This window comes from Ursus maritimus, unplaced genomic scaffold, assembly GCF_017311325.1.
Source record: "Ursus maritimus isolate PB19 unplaced genomic scaffold, ASM1731132v1 scaffold_20, whole genome shotgun sequence".
Classification (NCBI taxonomy): Eukaryota; Metazoa; Chordata; class Mammalia; order Carnivora; family Ursidae; genus Ursus; species Ursus maritimus.
This window is the reverse complement of record NW_024424453.1, coordinates 9061419-9085497: the sequence shown is the minus strand read 5'-3', so window position 1 is coordinate 9085497 and position 24079 is coordinate 9061419. Positions and strand designations below refer to the sequence as shown.

General features: G+C 43.2%; 1 protein-coding gene and 1 long non-coding RNA gene across 2 annotated transcripts in view; one reads left to right on the top strand and one right to left on the bottom strand.

The window, feature by feature from the left end:
• Positions 1-24079, top strand: part of KCNAB1 (potassium voltage-gated channel subfamily A member regulatory beta subunit 1) — a 364296-nt gene that overhangs the window by 251873 nt on the left and 88344 nt on the right. The gene's annotated exons all lie outside the window — the stretch shown is intronic.
• LOC121104252 lies at positions 6983-10895 on the bottom strand. Its single transcript, XR_005836532.1, has 2 exons — positions 10761-10895; positions 6983-7464 (listed from the first exon to the last, which is right to left on the bottom strand). It is a non-coding gene; the product is annotated as an uncharacterized LOC121104252 (long non-coding RNA).

Sequence of the window (24079 nt, the reverse complement as noted above, 5' to 3'; positions counted from 1 at the left end):
AAGAAACTGAGAGAGAAAAGTGCAGGGAAGGATTATCTTCAGGGTCACTGAAATCACTAAAAAGTATGACAAAACTAATAGTGAAGGGGCACCTGGGGTGACTCAGTCAGTTAGGTGGCTGACTCTTGATGTCAGCTCAGGTCATGATTTCAGGGTCCTGGGATTGAGCCCACCTCAGGCTCCACACTCAATGGGGAGTCTGCCTCTCCCTCCCCCTCTCCCTCTCCAGTTCTCCTTGTTGTTCACTCACTCTCTCTCATATAAATAAATAAACTCCTTAAAAAAAACAACCAACTAATATTGAAGAGAGAGACCATGAGCCAGAGCTAAAAATTTTCAAAGCATGAGAGAGAACAACTAGGGGTGGTTAAGTGACTGTAACTCGTGGGCCTGATGATGTGGGAGTCAGCAGTGGGCAGGCACTGGGGAAGGGCTGGGAGGAGGATTTCTTGACTCCTATTGAGTGAAAGTGTGGAGACAAGGGAAGGGACAGTAGTGAATGAATCAAAAGTAGTAGCAACGAATGGTGCCGCCTTTCACTATATTTCAAAGATATTGAAGGCTATTGATGCCTGAGTTTTTCTTACTCTCCCGAATGGTAAGATTTGGGAGCTGAAGGTGGTCTTCATTCACCATAAGTATAAGGGAGTGTAACCTTTGCTTAATGTATGGCTCTGATCTTGTTGCCATTGACTTATATTTGAGAGACTCTGGAGGTTCATTATCAGAGACAGTCTGACCTTAGTTTTTTTGAGAATGTGCTTTATGGTAAACGATTATTCACTATTTATTATTGAAAGAAAGTACCTATAAATTTAAATTAGGAAATAGAGCAGGGACACCTGGGTGGTGCAGTTGGTTAAGTGTCTACCTCTTGGTTTCAGCTTAGGTCATGATCTTGGGGTTGTGAGATCGAGCCCTGATTGGACTCTGCACTCAGCACAGAGTCTGCTTGAGATATTCTCTCCCTCTGCCCCTCACTCGTGCTCTCTTTTTCTCTCTAAAATAAATAAATCTTTAAAAAATTTTTAAAGAAATAGAGTAATTTAAGAAAATATAAATTAAGAAATACAGTGAAAAATCATAGACCAATTATCTCATAGTATCTATGGCAGAAAATAATTTAGTCAAAAGTACATAGAAAACTCAAGCAAAAGCCCTAAAAGCTATAAAAAATTCAGGTGTCTGTGAAGTCCCACATGTGAGTGAGTCTCCAGAGAGAGGACTGCAGTTTTTTAAAAACCCAGTGGGGGGGGGGGGGGCGTGCACACGTGCGTGCGTGCTGTAGGTATTTTGGTGAACTTTGAAACAAAACTTTCATTCAGGGGTAACAAGTCCTGATTTGAACTTCACATTTTTCTGAGAGCCTGAACACCTGTGACAAGACATTGTGTGAAAAATAGGAGGAAACAAGAAGTTCACGGGCTTGACTGACTTCATTCAAAATAGGTAACAAAGCTTGGTTGAATAAGCATTTTTTGAGAACTTTCTGAGCTGCCTCTGTAAGTCAGAGGAGACGAAAAGCATCATAGGAAGGAATAACACACCAGCCTTAGGTAATCTGTGCAGACCCCAGCTATCAAATCCAGGTGGAGCCACGTTTACTGCTTTGGGCTTAGGACGTCAGCTCAGGTATAGCCCACGTTCAACAAAGGGTTTGGAAATTAAGTATTAAATGTACTAAGTAGGGCACCTGTGTGGCTCAGTGGGTTAAGCATCTGCCTTTGGCTCAGGTTGTGATGTCGGGGTCCTGGGATCGAGCAGCGGGGACCCTGCTTCTCCCTCTCTCTCAGCCCCTAACCCTGCTTGTGCTCTCTCTCTCTCAAATAAATAAATAAAATATTTACAATATAAAACAAATGTACCAAGCAATCACACCATTACAGATGTCTTTTACTGAAATACTCGAAAAGTCATAGTTAAAGTTAACAATCCGACTTTCTGCTCTACCAGAGAAGGACAGACTGGGAACTTCTTGCCCTGACAATCTTCCTTTCGGGAAACTAAAAGCATTTTTAAATGGGAACAGAAAGGTGAAATAACTTGAGGATACACTGAAGATACTTCTGAAGGGACATGGGACCAACTAGCAAAAGTTGGGGAGCAGGGGGGATTAGTGGCCAAACCCACCTATGGGTTGCTGTGGCCGGCCTGGCTTGTAAATACACTGACCACTGCTATCAAGCCCCAAAGTCAAAGAAACTTATGGGAAAAAAGAATCCACCAAAGAGTGACTGCAAATCATCTACTGGGATGTAGGATCATCTTCTAAGACAGAAAGAGTAGTGTATTCATTCATTCATTTGTTTGTTCATTCATTCATTCTCAGCAAACATTTGGGAAGCTAGGCCTTTTGCTGGTTACAGGGGATACCAAGATGAAAGCAGCAAGGATTCTGCTCTCAAATTGTTCACAGGGTAGTGGGCGTTCGGCATGTGGGAACAGACACTGCATCTCGCACATCCCATAGTGGAGAATACAAGATGAACCAAGCGTGAGGAGAGTCTCCTGAAGAACTTGGGACAACTTCACAGGGAACGTGCTGCTTGATTTGAGATTCGAAGTCCTCAAATGGAGAGAGAGGGTGAGGGGTTCCAGATAGAGGGAGCGACATGTGCCTGGGAGACTGCAGGGAGTAGGAGGTGCTGGGGGAAACTCGAGGGTGTGTGTAGAGTATTGTGAATGCAAGGTGTCCCGACACCGCCAGGAATGCGCCTGGAAGGAAAGCCAGGCCTGATCATGAGAGCCCTTGTTTGCCTTGCTAAGGCACTTAGCTTGCACCTTCTAGGTCTCTGGTGTTCCTCCAAGTCCTGAGGTCCCCAGGTCCAAAGGGAGCGCTCAGGAGTTAGGCACAGACAGGGCTTACCCACCTCACAGCACCCTCTTCCTTCCAGCACCACAGCTCCTACCAAGGGAGCTCCACTTTTTCTAAACATAAATGGAAACATAAAATTTTTACTACATTTAAAAATTTTGGTGTACATTTTTAAAGTAAATTTATATTTTTAATATAAATGCATTTTTAATATCATATGTCATAAATGACTTTATCTTTCAGAGCAGTTTTAGGTTTGCTGTGAAATTAAGGAGGAAGGATAGATCATTCCCTAACCCCCCCCCCAGCTTCCCCCAGATTTCAATACGTGGATCAGGAGCAGGACATCATCAAACGCAGCAGACTTGTTTCTGACAGCTCTGTGAAGGCTAGATGGAGGGAAAGGGTTGAGACCGGAGACAGGGAGCTGCATTAGGAAGCAGGCAGTGAGGAGATAGTGCATGAGGCGTTAAGGATCTGCAGGAAGGAGGTGATTATCTGGGAGGAGGAACAAGCAGGACTTGGCAACCTAGGGATACAGAATGAGCAGAGGAGGGTGCCTAGGTTCCTGGATGGGGCATCAGTGGGGGACGAGCTAAAATCTCAGAAGGAAGAAATGCAGGGGGGCCAGTGAAAGGAAGGAGGGCTCAAAGAAGCAGGAGCGTTTTGGGGGCGATGACCATGGAGCCCGTCAACTTCTGGCTTCAGAGATCTAGCAGGCACGGGGAGCGCTGGAGAGAGCTCTTGGCTGGAAATAGGGACCTAGGAACTAATAGCAACAGCAAACCCATGCTTACCATTGAGGTCACCTGAGGACTGAGCTATTTGGGCAGGTATTAGGGCACCTGGCTGGTAGAGCGTGCCAGGCTGTATGCTCCCTGAGAGCAGAGACCAACTTTTTTTTCTACACACCTATTGTGCTTTTAGCAGAACACAGTATCTGGCAAGTAGTAGGCACTCGATAATATTTATTGAATGAATGGCAGGCTAGGTGGATCAATGGCTAAGGAATGGCAAAGGCACATGGAGTCCTAGTGAAGATCCAGGTGAAGTTAGAAATCATGAATAGCTGGGGCCCAGCCAGCCTAGTTCTTGGTTTTTTTTTCCCCAGCTTCATATCAATGCAGACACAGCGAAGGCCAAGTGGAGGTGGGAGGTGGGAAGTGGGGAGAGGACACAGAAACAGGTCCAACATCACCGATTGTCTCCAGAGTGGGTTAGGGACCAGGGGGTCTACTGCATCCACCATGAGGCGGAGTCCAGGCTAGGGTGGGGCTCGGGGCCGAATCCGCAGGGCTCTCCCTCCTGCAGTTAGGAGGGCTATTTGCCCACACCGAGTTACCCCACAAGGTCTCACATTAGCAGCCGGGCGCCTGCCTGATTCGTGACACACCACAGTGGGCAGCCGCTCCTACAGGTGTTTGAAAGAGGCTGACTTTACCCTGTCCTGTTCACTCTGGGAGGGACATGCTTCCCTCCAGGTAAGATGTTTGCAACAAGAAAGGCACATACGTGATGATTAATTTTCCTTGTTTACTTGACTTGGGCCACAGGGTACCTGGATATTTAGTCAAACATTATTCTGGGAGTGTCCTGAGGGTGCTTTGGGATGGGATTAACATTTGAATTGGTAGACGCGGTAAAGCTGAGTGTTCTCGCTAATGTGGGTGAGTGGTCCTCATTCAGTCAGTTGAAGGCTAGACTAGGATAAAAAGGCAGACCCTCTCGGATTAAGACGGAAGTCCTTCCGCCTGACTGCTTTGAGCTGGGATGTCAGACTCCTTTGACTTTTAGATTTGAATGGAAATACCCTTTTTTCTCTGCTCTCAAGTCTTCTGGCTTTTGGACTACAACTTAAACCATGGGCTCTTCTGGTTCTCAGGCCTTCAGACTTGGACTGAATCTACATATGAGTTCTCTTGGTCTCCAGCTTGCAGATGGCAGACCTTGGGACTTCTCAGCCTTCCCAGTGACGGGCACCGGTTCCTTATAATAAATCTCCTTAATCTCTTTATGTATATAAGTACATGCATGTATATTTTTATATATAACAAATCTATATATAAATATAGATTTTATATTCCATTTTAAAATACATATAATTAAATATAAAATCTATATTTACATATAAGAAGATCTAGAATAAGGAATTATATTTAAAAATTATAAGATTCTGTTTCTCTCGAGAACCCAGACTAATAAAAGCATTTTGCTAGTTTTTTAAAACATCACATAGGTGCATGTGGCAAGCCGAGCAGATATTTCCAGGAGCCCAGATGAAGGGATGTGTGGTCACGTGTTCATGAAGCTGAGATAGAATACCGTCATCCCAAAGGAGGTCTGGGCTGTTCTCTGGGCAGGAAGGGCATTGTATACAGTGCTACCAGAGAGGGTTTGGTGTGGGTTTGAGCAGGGAGAAGAAGGAACACCCATGCATGCCTCCAGGGCCCTGTTTTACAGAAGGCTTGAGGCCGGAACTCCTGGGCAGGGCAGCCTTCTTTAGCAGCCGTTAACACTTCATTCTTGAAGGAATGAAGTCCTAGTGTAAAATACGTATCACCTTAGCCTACACTGAGGCTCTCAAGATGTGTTTCTTCTCAGCTCTGGCTACGCATCAGGATTACCTGTGCTTTTAAAAATGCAGGTAACCAGGGGCGCCTCGATGGTTCCGTCAGCTAAGGGTCTGACTCTTGATTTGGGCTAGGGTCATGATCTCAGGGTCCTGAAATCCAGTCCCACGTTGCATTGGGCTCTGAGCTCGGCGGGGAGTCTGCTTGGGCTTCTCTTTCTCTGACCCATCCCCCGCTCTCTCTCTAACAAATAAGCTTTAAAGAAATAAAAATAAAAATGCAGGTAACCAGGCTCCATCCAGACCTCTTGAATAAGAAGTTTCCAAGGCCCACTCCAAATGTAGGTGTTTCTAAAAGGCTGCCCTGGTGATTCTGAGGTGGTGACAGGGTTAGAAGCCATTGCTTCAACCAGGTAGAAGGAGGTGGAGACTTGTATGAACTGCTACCTGCGAGCCAGCCTCGATGATCATCTTCCGCCAGCCCCTGGAGCTGGCCCGAGGCATCTAGGAGGCTCAAGGTGGAAGCTCTGCCTCGCTGGGGACTGGCCCCAGGGTTCTTCGGAGTGGAAAGCTCCCAGCGCAAGCAGACTGCGCTCACTCCCCTTCCATTCAGCGCCTGCCACTGGGGCTATGGCTTGCCTTATGCCCTTCCCTAATCGGGGGAAGCTTCCCGAGCAAAAGCAATGCATCATAGGAATAAACTGTGTGGGCTTCTTTTTTAATGTGTTGCGTATATGCAGAATGTACTCCTGGCTCGTCTCCCTCTGCCTCAGAGATGCTCTTACGGAACTAAATATTTTGACACTAGGAGAACATGACATTAAATATTTAACATGGATGATATTATTTTTGCGACACCCTTCGTGAGTCTCCTTCTTGTTGCCAAGGCCAGTGTAAACTAGCCACTTCACCTATCATCATAACGACATGACAACAAGTATTTATGACGTGCCTCCAAGACACTTGAGAAACCGTTTAAAAAGTACAATGTCTTCCCTTAGAGAGTTTACCAGTTTTCTGCATAATACAGAGTGAATTATCTGAAGACCAAAATACCCACAAAATTTAAATACTGTATGAATATTAAACAGAACTGGAGAATTTTAGGCTTGTCACCTTTCCTGGAACATCTACCTTGAATAATCGCCATGGTGCATACACATTAAACCTGAACAGACATTTGTATTTTTACAAGATTGTTTTAAAATCTTGCTTCCTCGTTTCCTGCTTTCATGAATTAAATCCTCCAGCGTTGCTGACGACCTGGCTGCACTCCAAAGTGCCAGTGACCACTGGCCGTGGGCCTTCGCCGTCCCTCCTCAAGTGTGTTAGGAGCTAAGCTACAGCCAGCCTGGGCGAACAGCTGCCTGATGTTCCACGTGTTGTCAGAGCCACGGCCAGCGGAAAGCTGGGGAAGAGAAAGAAGGGTCCCTAGCACCCCTGCACACCCCCGCGCACACGCCCCTCGTCTCCCGCAGTGCAGCTGTGAGAGGATGAGCAGCCCTCCCTTGCTAACCCGTGATTCTAAAATGAAGCCAGTAGTTGTACAACGACCAGGTAGCAGGGGAGAGAAGGTCCTCCAGAGACCCAGACGGGGGCAGTTTGATGAACGGATAGTTTATATATGCACACGGTCTCACACTTGAGAGGGGAATTAGTCCCTGCAGTCACCACCCCCTATACAAATGAGAAAAAGAGAGGCCAGAAGAGGGGAAATGTCTTGTCCGAGGCCAATGGTAGAGACAGCAGAGCCCGCATCTCCTGCCTCTGGCCTTCCACCAGCCGCCTGATTGCCCGCTGCCTCTTCGGCTTCCAGCCTCCTCCTGGAGAACTGAACGGCTGGACCAGGCATGGAAAGCTCCTTCGACCTCTCTCAGTCTTGATGTGGGCAGTGATCAAGTTCAGCGTGGCTCCAGGGTGGCATCTCGGTGAAAACGCCTTCACTCTACTTTAGAACCAGAAAATGTGAGAGTCTGAATGGCTCCTGGAATCACTCTCGAGTTAGGGTAGGCAGTCAGCTGCACAGACAAAATGGAGACCAGAATCCACGTCTCGTGGCCCATGATCCAGCGTGCTTTCCCTAGAAGAGATTTCAAAGTAAGAATGCAACTGAGAGCAGACATTTTGTTTTCGCTTGGGTGCCTGCATGAAGCTCCTAAGTCCTGCCTCTCCCTCCTGCACGTATTGCCCTAAAGATGTCATAAAGTCCTGCCCACAGCTCCTGGGCTCAGAGAAGAAGTCTGCCTGAGGCACACCTGTGTACATGCAAGTCTCTTCAGAGCGTTTCCCTGCACTTTGCCCTGCGCACTAACTTTACAAAGATTACAGTCCTAAGATTATTTTCTTAAAGCTAGACGGCATAAAAGCCCAAATGGAAGTTTGAGAGAGTTTCTTAGTTTCAATCAGCAACACAGCTGAGTTCCTTTAATCATGAGGCTAAAAAACTAAGGAAATCAGTTGGGGTGCTGTCCTCCTGTGAAATGGGGTGCTCTGGTTAAGAGCGTGCAGGGCTATGGGGAACCACCTCTGGGACGGCGGCATGAATGCCTGAGGGGTGACCAGCTATGGGTCAACACATGGAGGGGAAATGTGTGGAGATTCATACCTATGCCTTAGAGGCCTCAGCTGGTTGAAATCAGGAATAAAATCCCAGTTCTTTTTACAGATGTTGAGTGTCAATCAATCCAAAACCTTCTTGAGTAAGTGAACAGAAATCCCAGCCAGAGCAAAGTGAAAACATCAGCTTAAGCCCAAGCAGAAACTTCCAGACTCACATGGAGAGTAGACACTTCTGGCTTGATGCAGCGATCAGAGTATGAAATCCACCAGTGGGAGGTTTCATTCTCAGGCTGCCCTCAGAGTAGCAAGATGGCTGCAGCAGCTCCCAGCCTCGTATCTTACTGACCCTGACTAGCTTGTATATCCATTGCTGAACCAATTACTGAAGGAATTCAGTCAATCAAGAACCTACCCTGAAGCTGTGGAAGGATTTAAATCTACCTCAACCACAGAATTCAGATTCCCAAAGGAAATTTAAAGTGCTCTTGCCTAAAAAGCTCCACATTCCCCTGCTTTGAGTTAAGGACATATCCCTGGAGCCTGAAGACCCTTCCCCCCCATTTTAGCTTATCTGAGCTTTTTCTAGGTCTTCGGTGCCAAGGTTGAAAATTAAAATTCTCTCCGCCTTTTCTACAGTGTGAGGTATGCTCAGAGTTGGAGGCTTAGCTCACACGGACTTCTTGCTACCTCAGTTTGCCTGATGACCAGAACTCTCCTCTGGAGGGGAAATATGTAACTTTGTCTTTTAGTACACTCTCCGTTACATTTCCCCCCCAAATGTTGGAGGATCAGTGAGCCCCAGGCTCACTTACAAAGAAAGGCTTCATCCTAACACCCGGATGATGAAAATATGCAAAGGAGAACCTCCACGAGAGCAAAGCAGAGAATACCGTCAATGCTCATTTTCTACCTGACAGCTAATTCAGACAGGAGGAAGAGGCTACCCAACGAGTCATTACAGAAAATGGGTGATGAGGTAATGAGCAGTAGCTGAATTAGAGCTGACAGTCTGGCCACGGGGCTCTCTTCAGGCTGTGCGGAAGGAAACGAGCGTCAGCTGTGCTGGCAGAGCCCTGCTTCTGGTGACTGGAGGCAAGGTTTCTGTGGGACTTCGTCATTTTTCTTCTCAGTCGCTCCCTCTCCTCCCCTCCCAAGGGTCCGCCTGCTGCTCTATGCTGCCCTTTCCCTCGGCCCTGACTGGGCAGAAAGTGCAGCCCGCTCAGCCTCAGCCGGTACTTGTAACTGCCGGCTGGCTGAAGAGAGGAGACAGGACTGGTCCTGAGACAGTTCTGGAAGTGGCTCTCTGTCTGACTTTGTCACCCCTCACATCACTGCCTGGGTGAAGCGGGACGAGCCAAGCAGTCCCTCTCCCTTTCAGCACCTTCCTGGAAGGGGCGGTAGGCTGCTGCGGCCTTGCTGGTGAGTCTGCTGCCTCAGACCCCACCTGTGCCTTAGTGTATGAGCTCTTAGGGGGCCAGGAACCATGACAGATTTGATCATCCCCGGCAAGCACGGAGTCAGGCACTCTTCTAGTTCATTCTCGCGTTCATGGATTGCGCTGGGGGCTCCAGGAAACAGAGACCATATTATCATTTGCCGTTTTGACCCCACCATCTGGCATGGTTCTAGGGAAATGATGGGGCCTCAATAAATACTTCCTAAATGAAGTGATAAATTCAGGAGGAGAGCCATGGAAGTCCAAATTAGCTTGGCCTGGAGAAGAACTCTAGGGGAGAGAAAATGATGAGAGAGGACTCTGGGAAATCAAGAAGAAAACTAGAGGCCATGCCACAAAGCTTGGAATTGATCTGTTTTGTGATGGGGAGTCACTTGGCCAGATGCATTTTAGGAAGTTCATTCTGGTCACAGTGGTCACAGCAGACAGCAAATTAGAGAGGACTGGGAATAGAAGCAAGGAGAGAGACTGCACGGGACTCAAATGTTCTTGCTTTTACAGAAGATTAAATGTAACAATCAGTTAATTGCTCACTAACTGTGAGCCCAGTTCATCATACTGTGTGCATATACGGAGAGCCTGTACAGAATACATATGGAAATTGTGAGTAAATGAGGCTTGACCAAATTAGTGAAAGATGGGTAATGAAAATACAAAAGGAAATGTTTTTAAAGGCAAAAAATAAAATACGAGAAAATGACCTACTCTAGGTGTCAGCATAACAAATTACAAAGTTTTAGAGATGGGGTTTTAAAAAGTGCTAGTTTCTAGATATGTTCTTTATGTTAAAGGACAAAAAGAAATGGAAAATAGGGGCATCTGGGTGGTTCAGTTGTTAGGCGTCTGCCTTCGGCTCAGGTCATGATCCCAGGAGCCTGGGCTTGAGCCCCGCATTGGGCTCCCTGCTCAGCAGGAAGCCTGCTTCTCCCTCTCCCTCTGCCCCTTCTTGTGTTCCCTCTCCAGGGGTCTCTCTCTCTCTCTGTCAAATAAATAAATAAAATCTTTAAAAAAAAGAAAAATGGTAAATAAATAGGTGAGTAAAAATCAGACAAATTTGAACAAAAGGGAAGTGAAGTGGTGGTGTGAAATTCACATTCAATAAACAAAGCAAAATTCAGGCAAAGGAAAGATACAGTAACGAGAGGTGATAATTGGTGGACTGAGGGCCCTAAGAAAGAGCAAGGGGATAGGACCCAGAGGATCCGTGGAGAAACAAGTCTTCGATAGAAGGACCCCTCTTCCACAGTGACAGGAAGAGAAGGGAAAAGGACGGGTATTATCTTAGCGTATGGTCCCTGAACTCCGGAGCCAATGTCGAGGACACACTAGCTGAGGGTGAAGGAGATGGGGTGTCTGCATACCACAGGAAGTCCTCAGGCAGCTGTAGGTCACCAGGAAATGGGCAGGACATCAACTGGATCTGTAATGGGCAGGTTGCTGGGCTCGGGAGCAAGAAGCAGAGGGGATTATAGTTTGTCTGCTTTTATGTTCTCTGTGAAGCAGGAAGCGTGATTATCTGCTGTTGTTGGAGGAAGAGGAAGTGGGGCCTGAGGTTGAGAAAAGTAGGGCATCTTTGAAATCCAAACAGTGGAGAAAAATGATTAGAAACCAGAGCACTGGTGGGCTCTACGCACAGTTACTATAGACCGAGAATTGACAATGCATCCATTTCTGTATTCTGTGATTTTCTCCAGCACGGCTCCACATCTTGGTTATGGGTGATAAGCACCCAGACAGATTGATCCTGGTGGGGGTTTTTGCCAGGTAGCCGCAGTGAAGGAACAGGGAGGCAATGGAGTTGAGAACAGGGTAAGAAAATTTTCGAAATGATGAATCACGTCATTTGACCATCCTAACCTTCCAGGTCAAGGAAGGAATTGAAGACAGATGGACTGGAAGAAAGTAAAGACTTTAAGGACAGAGTGTGTGGTGAAAGGTAACTGCACAGGATCTCCAAGAGTGAGAAATTCTAGCACAGGAAGACTAATCACCAGTTCTTTATTATATATATTTGGACTATGAACGAGGCACACCTCCAACCGAGTTCTCTTGTGTGCAAGTTCAGTTCTGTATCTCATGGCACCTTTGTGGTCTTCTGTTGCCACTCCATCAACATTTTCTACTGTTTCATCTAATAGTCACGGCCTGTCATGCATACATTTTTTTAAGTTGAGGTTTATACTTGGGAGTTTGCAATATCCAAGGTGTGCTAAATGTATATGGTCCCTATATCAGTGTAACTTTAAGAAGCCTTGGCATTTTAGTCAGATGGATCAGTGGCTGCGGTGTTAGTTTCCAGTTGCCCCACTGAGCCATATGAAGAAGACAGTGGATTCTCCATTACCTCTGCTGGGAACAGTGAGGGAGAAAATTGAAAATGTGTTTATGTTTGTCTTTGGAATGAATTTTTTATTTCTGCTTGAATATGGGTTCCATCGGCATGAAAACCTATTAAAGGGAAATCAAGAGTTGTCTACACTTAATAAAATATGCAGGAATGGTATAATGACCCAGTAGCCTATCTCTGCCTAGGCTTCTGGTAAGCTTTTAGATCTCCATATTGAATTAATCATTCTACACGGCACCAGTGGGAGAAATTCTGCCTTGACCCCATCAAACTGATGTGTCTCACTTGCACCCTGCTCCATCAGGATTGGTGGCCCTTGTCATCTCGTCCCAGAAAACAAGACTGCTGATGCTCTTTTTTATTCCACCCGTTTTTTATTTCCACTAGGCTATTTTTGCTACAGTCATTTACTGCCACTGGGATTTTTGCACAAGGTTAATAGTACTAATAAAACGAAGGGCAAAGCACCAAAGAGAGAATCTTGAAAGAATAGTCTGTAACCCTTTATTTGGTCAGGGCTAAAAACCCTGCAGGACATTACAGTCTCGAGTTTGGGATCAAGGCCACCTTTGGCCTTCTTTGTTGAGTTGTTCCACACTCTCTGGGCCCAGCACTTAATGTCGTACTGGGATCTTGTAGAGGGATCGAGTCCATTCCAGTGATGTCCCAACTGGACCAGTTTTCGACTCTGGTGGCCATGATAGTCACATGGGAGTTTTTAAAAAATATCTGTGCCTGGGCTCTTCCTCAGACCAACTGAACCAGACTCTCTGGGGAGTAGCAGGGCATCAACTCCCAAGTGGTCCTATTCATTGGACCAAAGTTGAGGATCACTGGCCTGGACAAGGAGCTCTGAACTCTACTGAACAGTTGAGGAGGTCCTGGCTCACAGTCCAAGTTATTTGCTCATCAGGCGGCTGCCTTTAGCGTGGAAGCTTTTAGGACCCGAGAAATTTCACTTCCCAGGCTGTGTGCAGAAGATACAGCCAGAGAGCAGGGCGGCCGCCACTTCTGGCGCCCAACGCAAAAAGGCAAGTGCCAGGTGTGGTATTTTCCATTTACCTTTAGTCCCCAATTAAAATTCAGAATTTTGTGGCATTTTTTAAATGTTTAGTCTATTCACCATTCTTCATGGGTCACTTCAGAATAATTGAAAGTAAATAATAAACTTTCCTGAGCTTTGTTAAGATAGGTATACTGTTAGAACTGACACATTCTAAGGTTGACTTTGGCTTTCACTGCAGTCTCTGGAAAAGTCATTTATCTTCTTATGGAACTTTTGGTGCTTCAGATATTATCTCTTTGGCAGATAAGAAGGAAAGTAACACTTAGTGAGCATCTGTTGTGTTTGTAGTGCTGTACTAGACACTTGATATACGCTGTTAAAATCATTAAGAGCGTGGGCTGTGGAGCCATAATGCCTGGGCTCAGATCCTGGCTCAAATATTCCAGCAAATAAACTCAGATCACAGAGTGATCATTTTGTGATTAAGGTTCTTGACTAATCACAAAATGATCAAAGATAGAGAGTCACCAGGTAGATATGTTTGCTCCCCCGGGAGTTTCTTCTGGGAACACTCTCCCTATTTCCTGAAACCAGGGCTCCTGGTGCTAGCAGGAGTAAAAAGAGATTATCAGTGCTTTAAGAGGGCAAATGCAGGTGTTATTCTACCATAATGATTCCCAGATTCATGCCAACCTCCCAACCCCTTCTGGAATGTTCTTTCATATACATACCAGAGAAGTGATTAGTGGATACCCAGACGACTAACTCACAAAGGCCATAGATGGAGTCATGTAGACTAATTTGTTTCCAAGCAAGGAATTAATGAAAAGAAGATCAGCAGGCAATAAAGAAGTTTATTGAACATTACTTCTATGCTGATCATTTCTTGTCCACGGTTCTTGAATTCATTTAGTCATTAAACACTTAATAAGCCCCTCCTATGTACCATGTTTTATATGGTCTCTTGAGAGACAGAGATTATCCTAGTTTTGAAAATGTTAGTAGTTTTGAAAATGTATCAAGAAGGCCTGTCTTCTGTGTTAGAGAATAATCCAAACTATTGTTGACACAGAAATATTACTTTTATATTCTTTGATATCTCTGGTTACCTAAATTTCTAGGTAACTTTTCATACAGTGTCTTAGGAAGTTTCCTTCCATTCCTGTAAAATTGGAACTATGTGGTTATACTACCATTACCCCAAAGCCAAAGCCTGGCTGGGCACATCAGTGTCCGGATCAGGCTTCTCCCATACCCTAATTACTTTTTCAGTATAGTATAAAATGCCATTTCAAAGGAGAATGACTCTATGTAGAGATTGGATTAAATAGGATCTCCCAAGATTACAAATATATCAATATGCTTTTGACTTAGTATCGCTTCATTTTCATCTTTAACATGATGCATCTCTGTATGTAATTTCTGCAAAGGGAAGCTCTCTGTCACTTAGAAATAGTGCATTAAATACTTCCATGCATTGTTCTATGGGAGATGCACAAATACCCCATCCACTTGATACAGCTATAAGTTTTCCCTTAGGAAAAGAATGTTATAGGTTGATGAAAAAAAAAAAAAAGCTGAAATCATTAACACTCCGTAACCATCAAGCGTAGATAAAATAAGCTAATTTTTATATGTAAATCCATAAATCTATGGAACTGGGTTAATTTGAGTGTAAATTGGGGTTGAGGACTTTTTGATCTTTAGATTTTTCCTAAATTATCCCTTATATATTTCCTCAGTTTTAATTTCTCTACATTTCAAAAACTCGGTAGTCAAACAATATGTGGATCATGTTGCATTCCTACATTCATTAGTAATATTTAATACTATAAAATCATTAGGCTCAAAGTCCAACAGGGAAAATTTGAAGACTGTCATGAAATATTTTTCATTCTCTATTACAATATATTACCCTCATCTTGTTTTCACTAAAAGTTTCTTTGCCTCGCCATGGAATTAAAATTTATTTCCTAGCATATCCTGATAGTCCTATGAACACACCCAGTGGTTTTTATGTACAGGTACACCAGAGTTATTCAAAACTTTTACTGTTTGGGGAGACAAGAATTCACTGAACCACCAAAAAAATATATCTGTACACAAAGATAAAGATTTGATATGAACTTTTAAGAGCTAAGAGAAAACATAAAGGAGGTCACAACTTTCAGACTTCTTGACTGCAGTGTTTTCTAGAGAGTTCTCATTCATAGTAACTTCTGTGGATAGGCAAAAGATAAATCCAAAAAAAAATATATATATATATATATATTTTTTTTTCTTGAGTGTATACTATGTTCCAGGTCTTGTGCTAGGAGTTCACAGAAAAAAAAAAAAAAAAAAGAAAAAAAGGACTTTCAATTTTAACAGCAGATCCTATTTTAAAAGAAGATATTGAAAACACTTTAATTTGTTTAAAACAAAAACAAAACAGCGATTGTCATTTAGCCCTCGGCGTCCCATTTTATTTCACCTACAGTAACTAGTCTGTACATCTCTTACAGGAGTTCTTCCAAAGAACAAAATGAATAAGGCATATGAATGATGCATGGTGGCTATAAGTGCCCTGGAAACTTCACTGGAAGAAATCTTTTCAGCATGTAATTATCAATATGAAAAAATATGGGGAATGAGGAATTTTAACCAAGAAAGTTAATACAGAGTGCTAACAAAATATGAACACTGCCTCTTTTTCATATTCAGGAAGTAGGCAGAGCTATAATTTATTGAAACCCTTGTTTATAGGTGGATTTCCCAGTGAAGTAATAATGATTTTTTAAAAAATGCTTCTGGTTATAAAAATTATGATATTTATTTCAATAGTGTGGGCACAAAATTAAAATATGCTGAGAAAAAAATTCATCTAAGAATCTTTTTGGCTTTATTTTTACTTTTCATAATAGGCTCAAGGTGCTAAATCAGTCAATTTGGGAATCACATCTATGTAGGGAAACTTAAGGAGCTTCAGCCATGAATTTATTTTTTTATTTTATTTTAATTCAGTTAATTAACATATAGTATGTCATTAGTTTCAGAGGTAGAGTTCAGTGATTCATTAGTTGTGTACAACACCCAGTGCTCATTACATCACATGTCCTCCTTAATGTCCATCACCCAGTTACCCCTCCCTCCATCCCCTTCCCCTCCAGCAATCCTCAGTTTGTTTGCTATGGTTAAGAGTCTCTTAGGTTTTGTCTCCCTCTCTGATTTCATCTTGTTTTATTCCCCCCTCCCCTGCTCCTCTGTTTGGTTTTTTAAATTCCACATATCAGTGAGATTATATGATAGTTGTCTTTCCCTGATTGACTTATTTTGCTCAGCATAATACTCTCTAGTTCCATCCACGTCATTGCAAATGGCAAGATTTCATTTTTTGATGGCTGCGTAATATTCTGTTGTATATGTATACCACGTCTTCTTTATCCATTCATCTGTCGATGAACATCCAGGCTCTTTCCATAGTTTGGTTATGGTGGACATTGCTGCTATGCCCCTTCAGATCACTATCTTTGTATCTTTGGGGTAAATACCTAGTAGTGCAATTGCTGGGTTATAGGGTAGATCTGTGTTTAACTTTCTTAGGAACCTCCATCCTGTTTTCTTACTATGTATCACCAATTCTAACATCTAAATGTGAGGAGTGGGTCACTGTTTCCTGGTGGAAGATGTACAGCAGTGAAATTTCATTCCTATAATATGTTTACAACAGCCCCTGTTGAATAATGTCAACTGCCACGGTTCGATTTTATAATGTCAAGCTGCCTCTGCTAAACATCATGCCCCCACCCTGGCTCCAATACTTGAATCACCATGTCCTTGTCTTTAAACTTACTGATCAGATGCATGGGGAAACAAAACAAAATGGTTCCAGGCAGATTTGCCCTGAAACAAATTTTTTTTTAAAGATTTATTTATTTATTTATTTATTTATTTATTTATTTATTTATTTATTTATTTATTTATTTATTTATTTATTTATTTATTTATTTATTTATTTATTAGAGAGAGACAGCCAGCGAGAGAGGGAACACAAGCAGGGGGAGTGGGAGAGGAAGAAGCAGGCTCCTAGTGGAGGAGCCTGATGTGGGGCTTGATCCCGGAACGCCGGGATCACGCCCTGAGCCGAAGGCAGACACTTAACGACTGCACCACCCAGGCGCCCCATGCCCTGAAACAAATCTTAATACAAAAAGGAGCTAGCAGTATTCCTTGACACCAAAGTATATAAAACTTTAAATCAAAGAAAGAGGGAAAATATCAAATATTTGTACATTCTTGATAAGGATCACGAAGAACCTGATGTCAGTCCTAGCCATTTAACCCTCAAAACTTCAAAGCTACACACAGGCATTAGAAGAAGTTTCAGGGTTCAACTCTCCACAGGTTTCTCTGGGAGGTCCAGGCAACCCCACCCGAACCTGGCCTAATCTAAGACCGAACCCCCTTTGCCACTGCTTTGCCCACTGGTATACCCAGCCCCAGAATTCCTTCAACAACAGGCACACCTCATTATTGCCCGGCCCTTAACCTTGACTCCAGGGCTCTTAAGGGTTTGGGAGCTTAAAGCCCAGGATGGCTCTGTGCATGAGGTCTTCTGGGAAGACAAGTTAAAACCTGTCCTTGACATGAAAAAAATGTTCAAAATCATTAGCCATCAGGGAAATTCAAATCAAAACCACACTAAGATACCACCTTACGCCAGTTAGAATGGCAAAAATTGACAAGGCAAGAAACAACAATTGCTGGAGAGGATGTGGAGAAAGGGGATCCCTCCCACATTGTTGGTGGGAATGCAAGTTGGTACAGCCACTCTGGAAAACAGTGTGGAGGTCCCTTAAAAAGTTAAAAATTGAGCTACCCTATGACCCAGCCATTGCACTACTGGGTATTTACCCCAAAGATACAGACGTAGTGAAGAGAAGGGCCATACGCACCCCAGTGTTCATAGCAGCATTGTCCACAATAACTAAATCATGGAAGGAGCCGAGATGACCTTCAACAGATGACTGGATTAAGAAGTTGTGCTCCATATATACAATGGAATATTACTCAGCTATCAGAAAGAACGAGTTCTCAACATTTGCTGCAACATGGACGGCACTGGAGAAGATAATGCTAAGTGAAATAAGTCAAGCAGAGAAAGACAATTATATGATTTCTCTCATCTATGGAGCATAAGAACTAGGAAGATCGGTAGGGGAAGAAAGGGATAAAGAAGGGGGGGTAATCAGAAGGGGGAATGAAGCATGAGAGACTATGGACTCTGAGAAACAGAGGGCTTCAGAGGGGAGGGGCGTGGGGGAATGAGATACGCTGGTGATGAGTAGTAAGGAGGGCACGTATTGCATGTTGCACTGGGTGTTATACTCAACTAATGAATCATCGAACTTTACATCAGAAACCAGGGATGTACTGTATGGTGACTAACATAATAATAAAAAAATAATAAAAATTAAAATAAAACCTGTCCTCGGGTTGAGTTGAGAGAATGTGGGAGCATGGAGGTGGCTCAGAAAATTGGGGGCAAGTGTATGCCATTCTTCACAGATGAGGCAATTTGGGGGCAGAAACTGGTGTAAAGCTTATCACCAGGAAGGTTCAGGGGAGGAGGCATTTGGCAGAGGGATGAACATAGGAAGTTTCATGAAAGCAGAGTATTATTACAAGCATTCAGAGCAAACATTAAGCACACCACTTTTCTGGAGCACAGTGGTGGGTCCTGGAGGGAGGTGTCATTACCAGAAAGCAGCACGGGGCTGGGAGAGACTGTGGCCTTGGAGACCCTACAACTAACCAACTATGGAAAGACACTTCTCTCCCACTCCACTTCCTCATCTACAAAATATATGGAATGCTTCAGGTCTTGCAGAGTTGCCCGTAAATGGGAATACTGCTTGCATTTTACCTGTCTGAAAGCTCATTTTTACTCATGGCCTTTACCATTTCCTTACCTACTTTCATTGCTTTTTCAAGCTCTTTTATTAAAGTGCAGGTGTGAAAACACCCCCTCCACCTCCCCCTTCCCCAGAGCTGGGGTGGTATTACTGGTTCTTGCAAGAAGAGGTAATCAAAGTAAAAAAGAAAAGGCTAAGTTGTTATCGTATTTGTTAACTCGGGCCAGATGCTCATTAGCAATACACTAGAAGCCAGAAATGAAAAACCAGGCTGCAGCTTGGATCCAAAAATAAGGGCCAGGCTCTGTGGAAAACATCAACAGATGCAAAACCAGAACAAGGAAGAATGTTTTGTGTGCGCCATTGGGAAAAGATGGAACCTTGAGCTATATCCCAGGCACACAGACATAGAGCTGTATTTCGTTGATCCGTGGCGACCGCAGAGGTATCAAGAAAAGGAGGAGATACTAAAATCTCAGCATGGGAAGCGTCTATGATCCTCAACCCTGACTGCAATGGGAATTATCTCAGCATCTTTTAAAAGTTCTGATGCCACGGTCCTGTCTCTAAAGATTCTGATTTAACTGGTCTGGTGAGGGACTGTGAAAAGCTACCATTTAAAGTTCCCCAGGCCGTGCAGACGTTCAGCCAGAGCTGAAGACCATTCATCCAAGGTAGTGAGTGAGGGAAACAATGGTCATGCTGCATGTGTTTTTGGGTTTGACACCCCTCCTTGCTAGGGCTGGGATGTCCATGGTTTGAAAACGTCTACGGATTCAACAAATGATTATTACGTAGCTACTGTGTGCAGGCTCCACTTCAGGGGCTAGGATTCAAAACTTGAATTACACTTGGTCCTTGCCCTTGGGACATTTGATGGGGAAGTCAAAAGAGAAAATAAATCACCTAGCTACAAAGCCATGTGGTCAGTACAATAATAGTGGTTTGTTCAAAGCAGTAAGAGAAGAGTGAATGGGGTAACTTCTCCCCTCAAAGTCCAACCACAGAATCATGAAATCACAGAGATGAAAGAAGCTTGAGGTTCCGAATTTTGTGTGTAAGGAAACTAGAAATCAGGAGGTTGGAACGGGACCTGAAAGACTAAAATACTCCTCTGACTCACCAGAGGAAGTGTTATGGAACTGCGTCCTGCGGTGCTGAATTCTGAGGCTGGGTGCTGAAGAATAAGTAGGATTTATTGGGCACAAGGACTTGGGAAAGGGTTCCATTTCCAGAAGGCTCAGCCCAAAGCTCAGACGGGAGAGTGCATGCAGGGTAATGCCCTGGACCTGATCTCGGGTGGTGGCCAACAGCTTGGTGCCCCTGCCTCCAAGCCAGCACTGGTCCTGGGCTTACATGGTTTCTTGCTTTCCAATGTAGTTGGGGGGATGCTCCTACCTCCAGCTCCGCCTCTCTCTAGGAATAATTCTATTCAAGTGAGATAGTAAATACATTAATTTTGCCCTGTGAGTTGTCTAAGTTCAATGAGATCTGGGGTTTGATTGTTGAACCTTAAACTTTTTAGTGATATAACAGATTAGTAACTCTACACACCTCTAGGTTAAATACCCTTTGACCATTTGGTCAGACTTGACTACCTAGAGTTGATATGTGTTCTACTTGCAAAACAAGAATTGTGAAATCCATGATGAAATGTGTTGAATTGGTTCTCCATTCTCCCCTTCCTCTGACCTTACTGCTGTCCTTAATGTCTCACCTTCTCTCATACCCCACACATTTTTAATCAGCAAATTCTATTGGCTCTCCTTCAAAAGCTATCCAAAATTCAAGTACTTCTCACCATCCTACTACTATCTCGGACCAAACCAGTGTCCTGTCTCACCTGGATTATCACAACAGCCTCCTAACTGGGACTCATGTGTCAGACTCAGCCTCTGAGGTGTGTCCTCCACACCACAGATGTCCCATTTCGAAGAGTGTCAGGCTGTGTCACTTCTCTATTCAAAACTCGTTATTGGCCTGTCCAAGGTCCTTTGTATGACTGACGTGACCCCATATGATCTGTTCTCTATGACTCCTCGGACCTCACTTTTTCTTCTCTGACCACACAGTCCTCCTCATTGACCTTGAACATGGAAACAAGCCCCCCACCTCCTCATAGTTCACACTGAAATTGGAATGCTCTTCCTCCAGATGGCTGCACGGGGAGCTCTTCTACTTCCTTTGGGTCTTTTCTCAAAAGCCACTTTCTTTGTGAACTTTATCTGGCCATCTTATCTAAAATCTCAACACTTACCTTCTGACATTTCCTATACCCTATCCCTGCCTTATAAAAATGACTCTCTTTAATACTCGTCAGTAGGCACTATATAGTTTATATTTTATTGACTTACAAAATTAACATTCATAAATAAGTACTGTATATTTAATTTTTCTTATTATTTTGTCTTTCCTCAAGAATCTGTTCCAGAAATAATTTTTAGTTTTATTTACTGGTGTATCCTGATAACTTAAATATAATGCCTGGCACATGGTCTACTCAATAAATACTAGTTGAATGAAAGAGTACAGAAAAATTACCTGTGGCATAATAAATACTACACTTGCATTTATACATTCCCTTCTTGATAGTTATATTAAAAAAATCCAAACGTAAGCAGCTCAAACTACAATATAGAAAAGGAAGTCACCAAATCTATAACCCTATAGTGAGTCAAACCCAAATTGAGCAACATTCTACAATGTACTTGACTGGTACTCTCCAGAAGTGTTGAGGTCAGGAAAGACAAGGGAGACTCTGGAATGGTCACAGATCAGAGGAGCCCAAGGAGACATGATGACTAAATGCAACGTTGGATCCTACATAGGATGCTGGAAGTCAGAAGGGGTCTGCAATGTAGTTAATAGTACAATACCAATGTTAATATCCTGCTTTTTTTTTTTTTAATATCCTGGTTTGATAACTGTACTATGATGATGTGGATGTTCAGGGGCCAGGGAGGTAGCCCACCTGAACAAACATTATTACATCGAAATGTCTAAATATCTCTTCGAAATCAGAGAGGGGGACAAACCATGAGAGACTCTTGACTTCCGGGAAACAAACTGAGGGTTGCTGGAGGGGAGGGGGGTGGGGGGATGGGGTAATGGGGTGATGGGCATTAAGGAGCACTGGGTGTTATACACAACTGATGAATCATTGAACACCGCATCAAAAACTAATGATGTACTATATGCTGGCTAACTGAATTTAAATAAAAAGTAAATATCTCTTCATGTTCAAACAAGGAGGTTATTTAAATGATAAACATATTTCCTGAATGAATAACAAGAAGCAATTACCCTATAAACCACCACCAAGGCAACTAAGTAACTGAGATAGGCTGGATGTGCGTGTGAGCACGTGTGCACACACGCATGCATGTGCAAAGCAGTTTTCTTTTTTTACAGTTCACTCATTTTTCTATGCCGCGGTAGCTGTATGCACTGGATACAAACAGATTTTCAAAGCATATGTTCCTCGGTGTATAAAGGAGTTTTATGAGAAGACACAGTAACAATTCAAAGTTCTCTTTCTACTCTGCTTTTAAAATGCTAGAAATAACAAGTGTCAGTTTAGTAAAATTATCTTCTAAGTAATATCCCACTAATTTGAGATTTCACAGTGAAATAATCATACACCGTTCTAGGGCTCAAGAAGGCATGTTCTCATTAGGGGTGGAAAAATGATTAGGAAACGTGTCACAGGGGTTTTTTAAGAATCCTATTAACTAACAAAGCACCTTATGTCTTCTGGAGGGGAGCAGTGAAGAGTAAAATCATTCAAGCACACTTCTCCTGTCTGGAAGGCTGCTGCTGGATCTCTCAGCATCAGAAGGGGGCGTGCCCGATTTGTAAGTGGTAGCTCTTCTTTGGGGGCGCTGGTGAACTCTGCCTACGCTGTGCCACCCCCTCCTCGCTGGAGGCCTTGCAGTCAGGGACAAGGACCTTCCCTTGTCCTTCTCCGGCAGGGGTTTTGGCTGGGCAGGCCCCTGGGGACAGGGAGAAACACGTCAGTCACCTAAGGACTAGAGGAGCTGTTGAGGAGCATAGCTCATGTTTCTGTAAGTCAAAATAAACGTGTTTGTTTCGTGGGAAGCTTTCCCAGTATTTTTTAGATTAACAGTCAAAAAGGCAATTCAATCCAATGTAACCAAAATGTATCGACCATTCACGAAGGACTTCTATTCTAGGACGGTGGACATAAGATGAATGGAATAAAATCTTAACCTTCAGGCAGCTTACTCCCTAGGAAAAGATGTAAAAGTTTATAAGTAAATAACTGTAAGATAAATGAGTAGGAAATGTCAGAAGGACCAGGGAGGTAGCGTAGCTGAACAACGTGAGCTGAATGTGAGAATAACAGAGTTTCAAAAATGGCACCAAATTCTTTATTCTTGCTAAGTTATAGTGTAGACATGTAACTTAATGTAAATATATATATATAATACCCATATTCTGTTTATATTAAACATTTTTAACTAACTGAAAAAGAAAAATTATTGCTGTTTTTTCCCCCATAATCCATTACTGCTTTAATTTGAAATCAGAAGCCTGACATCTATTTCTTCTGAACCAGAGTGTCAATCAGGCTCTGCATTTTTAGACTGTGATGTTCAGAATATAGCATTAAATACTTAACCTGGGGGCGGGAGGTCGTTTTTTTCAGATTCATTTTGGAATAAAGTTTCTCCTAAACAAAGGCTCTCCCAACATGGATCACACCTTTGTAAATGGTTCTTTCCAGTAAGGTGATTCCTCCAAGATGTGTGTATAATCCCAGCTTTCCACATTATCGTATTCAGTCTTCAATACCACTTTGTACTACTGTTCAATAACTTTACATCAGAGCCCTTCATTTGTACTATTGAAAATTAACTGGGGTGCCTGTGTGGCTCGACTCAGGTCTTGATCTCAGGTTCGTGAGTACAAATGCCGCACTGGGTTCCCTGCATTGGACTCCATCACTTAAATAAAAAAAACAGGGTAAAAATTAACTAAGATAGTTGAGCTAAATAATGCTGGTTTCTTTTCAGACAGTTTGAAGTCCAGTATTCAATGGTCCAGTTTTGGAGAATGAATTTCAAGCTATTATTTTCATTTCTGGAAACTGATTTCAACATAAGAAAGTGGATCACATTATTCCTAAACAAATGAATTTCCCAAAGATTCTGATTTTGTCAGGACTGAGAGAAGCCAATGAGACACTTGTACAAATCCTTGCAAATGCCCCCATAGAAAAATATTCAGAAGGTGCAAATTAGTTGTAATATTAGTGAGAAGCTTGCAACTTTGAGCCAATCTTTGCTGTTAAGTAGAGATGAGACCATTTCCTCTGATGACATGAACAGTTAAAAGAAATCTCTTCAGTATCACAGCACAAGTAAGCCAGGAAATTTATCAACCAAACACTGACCTCATTTTGCTCCAAGA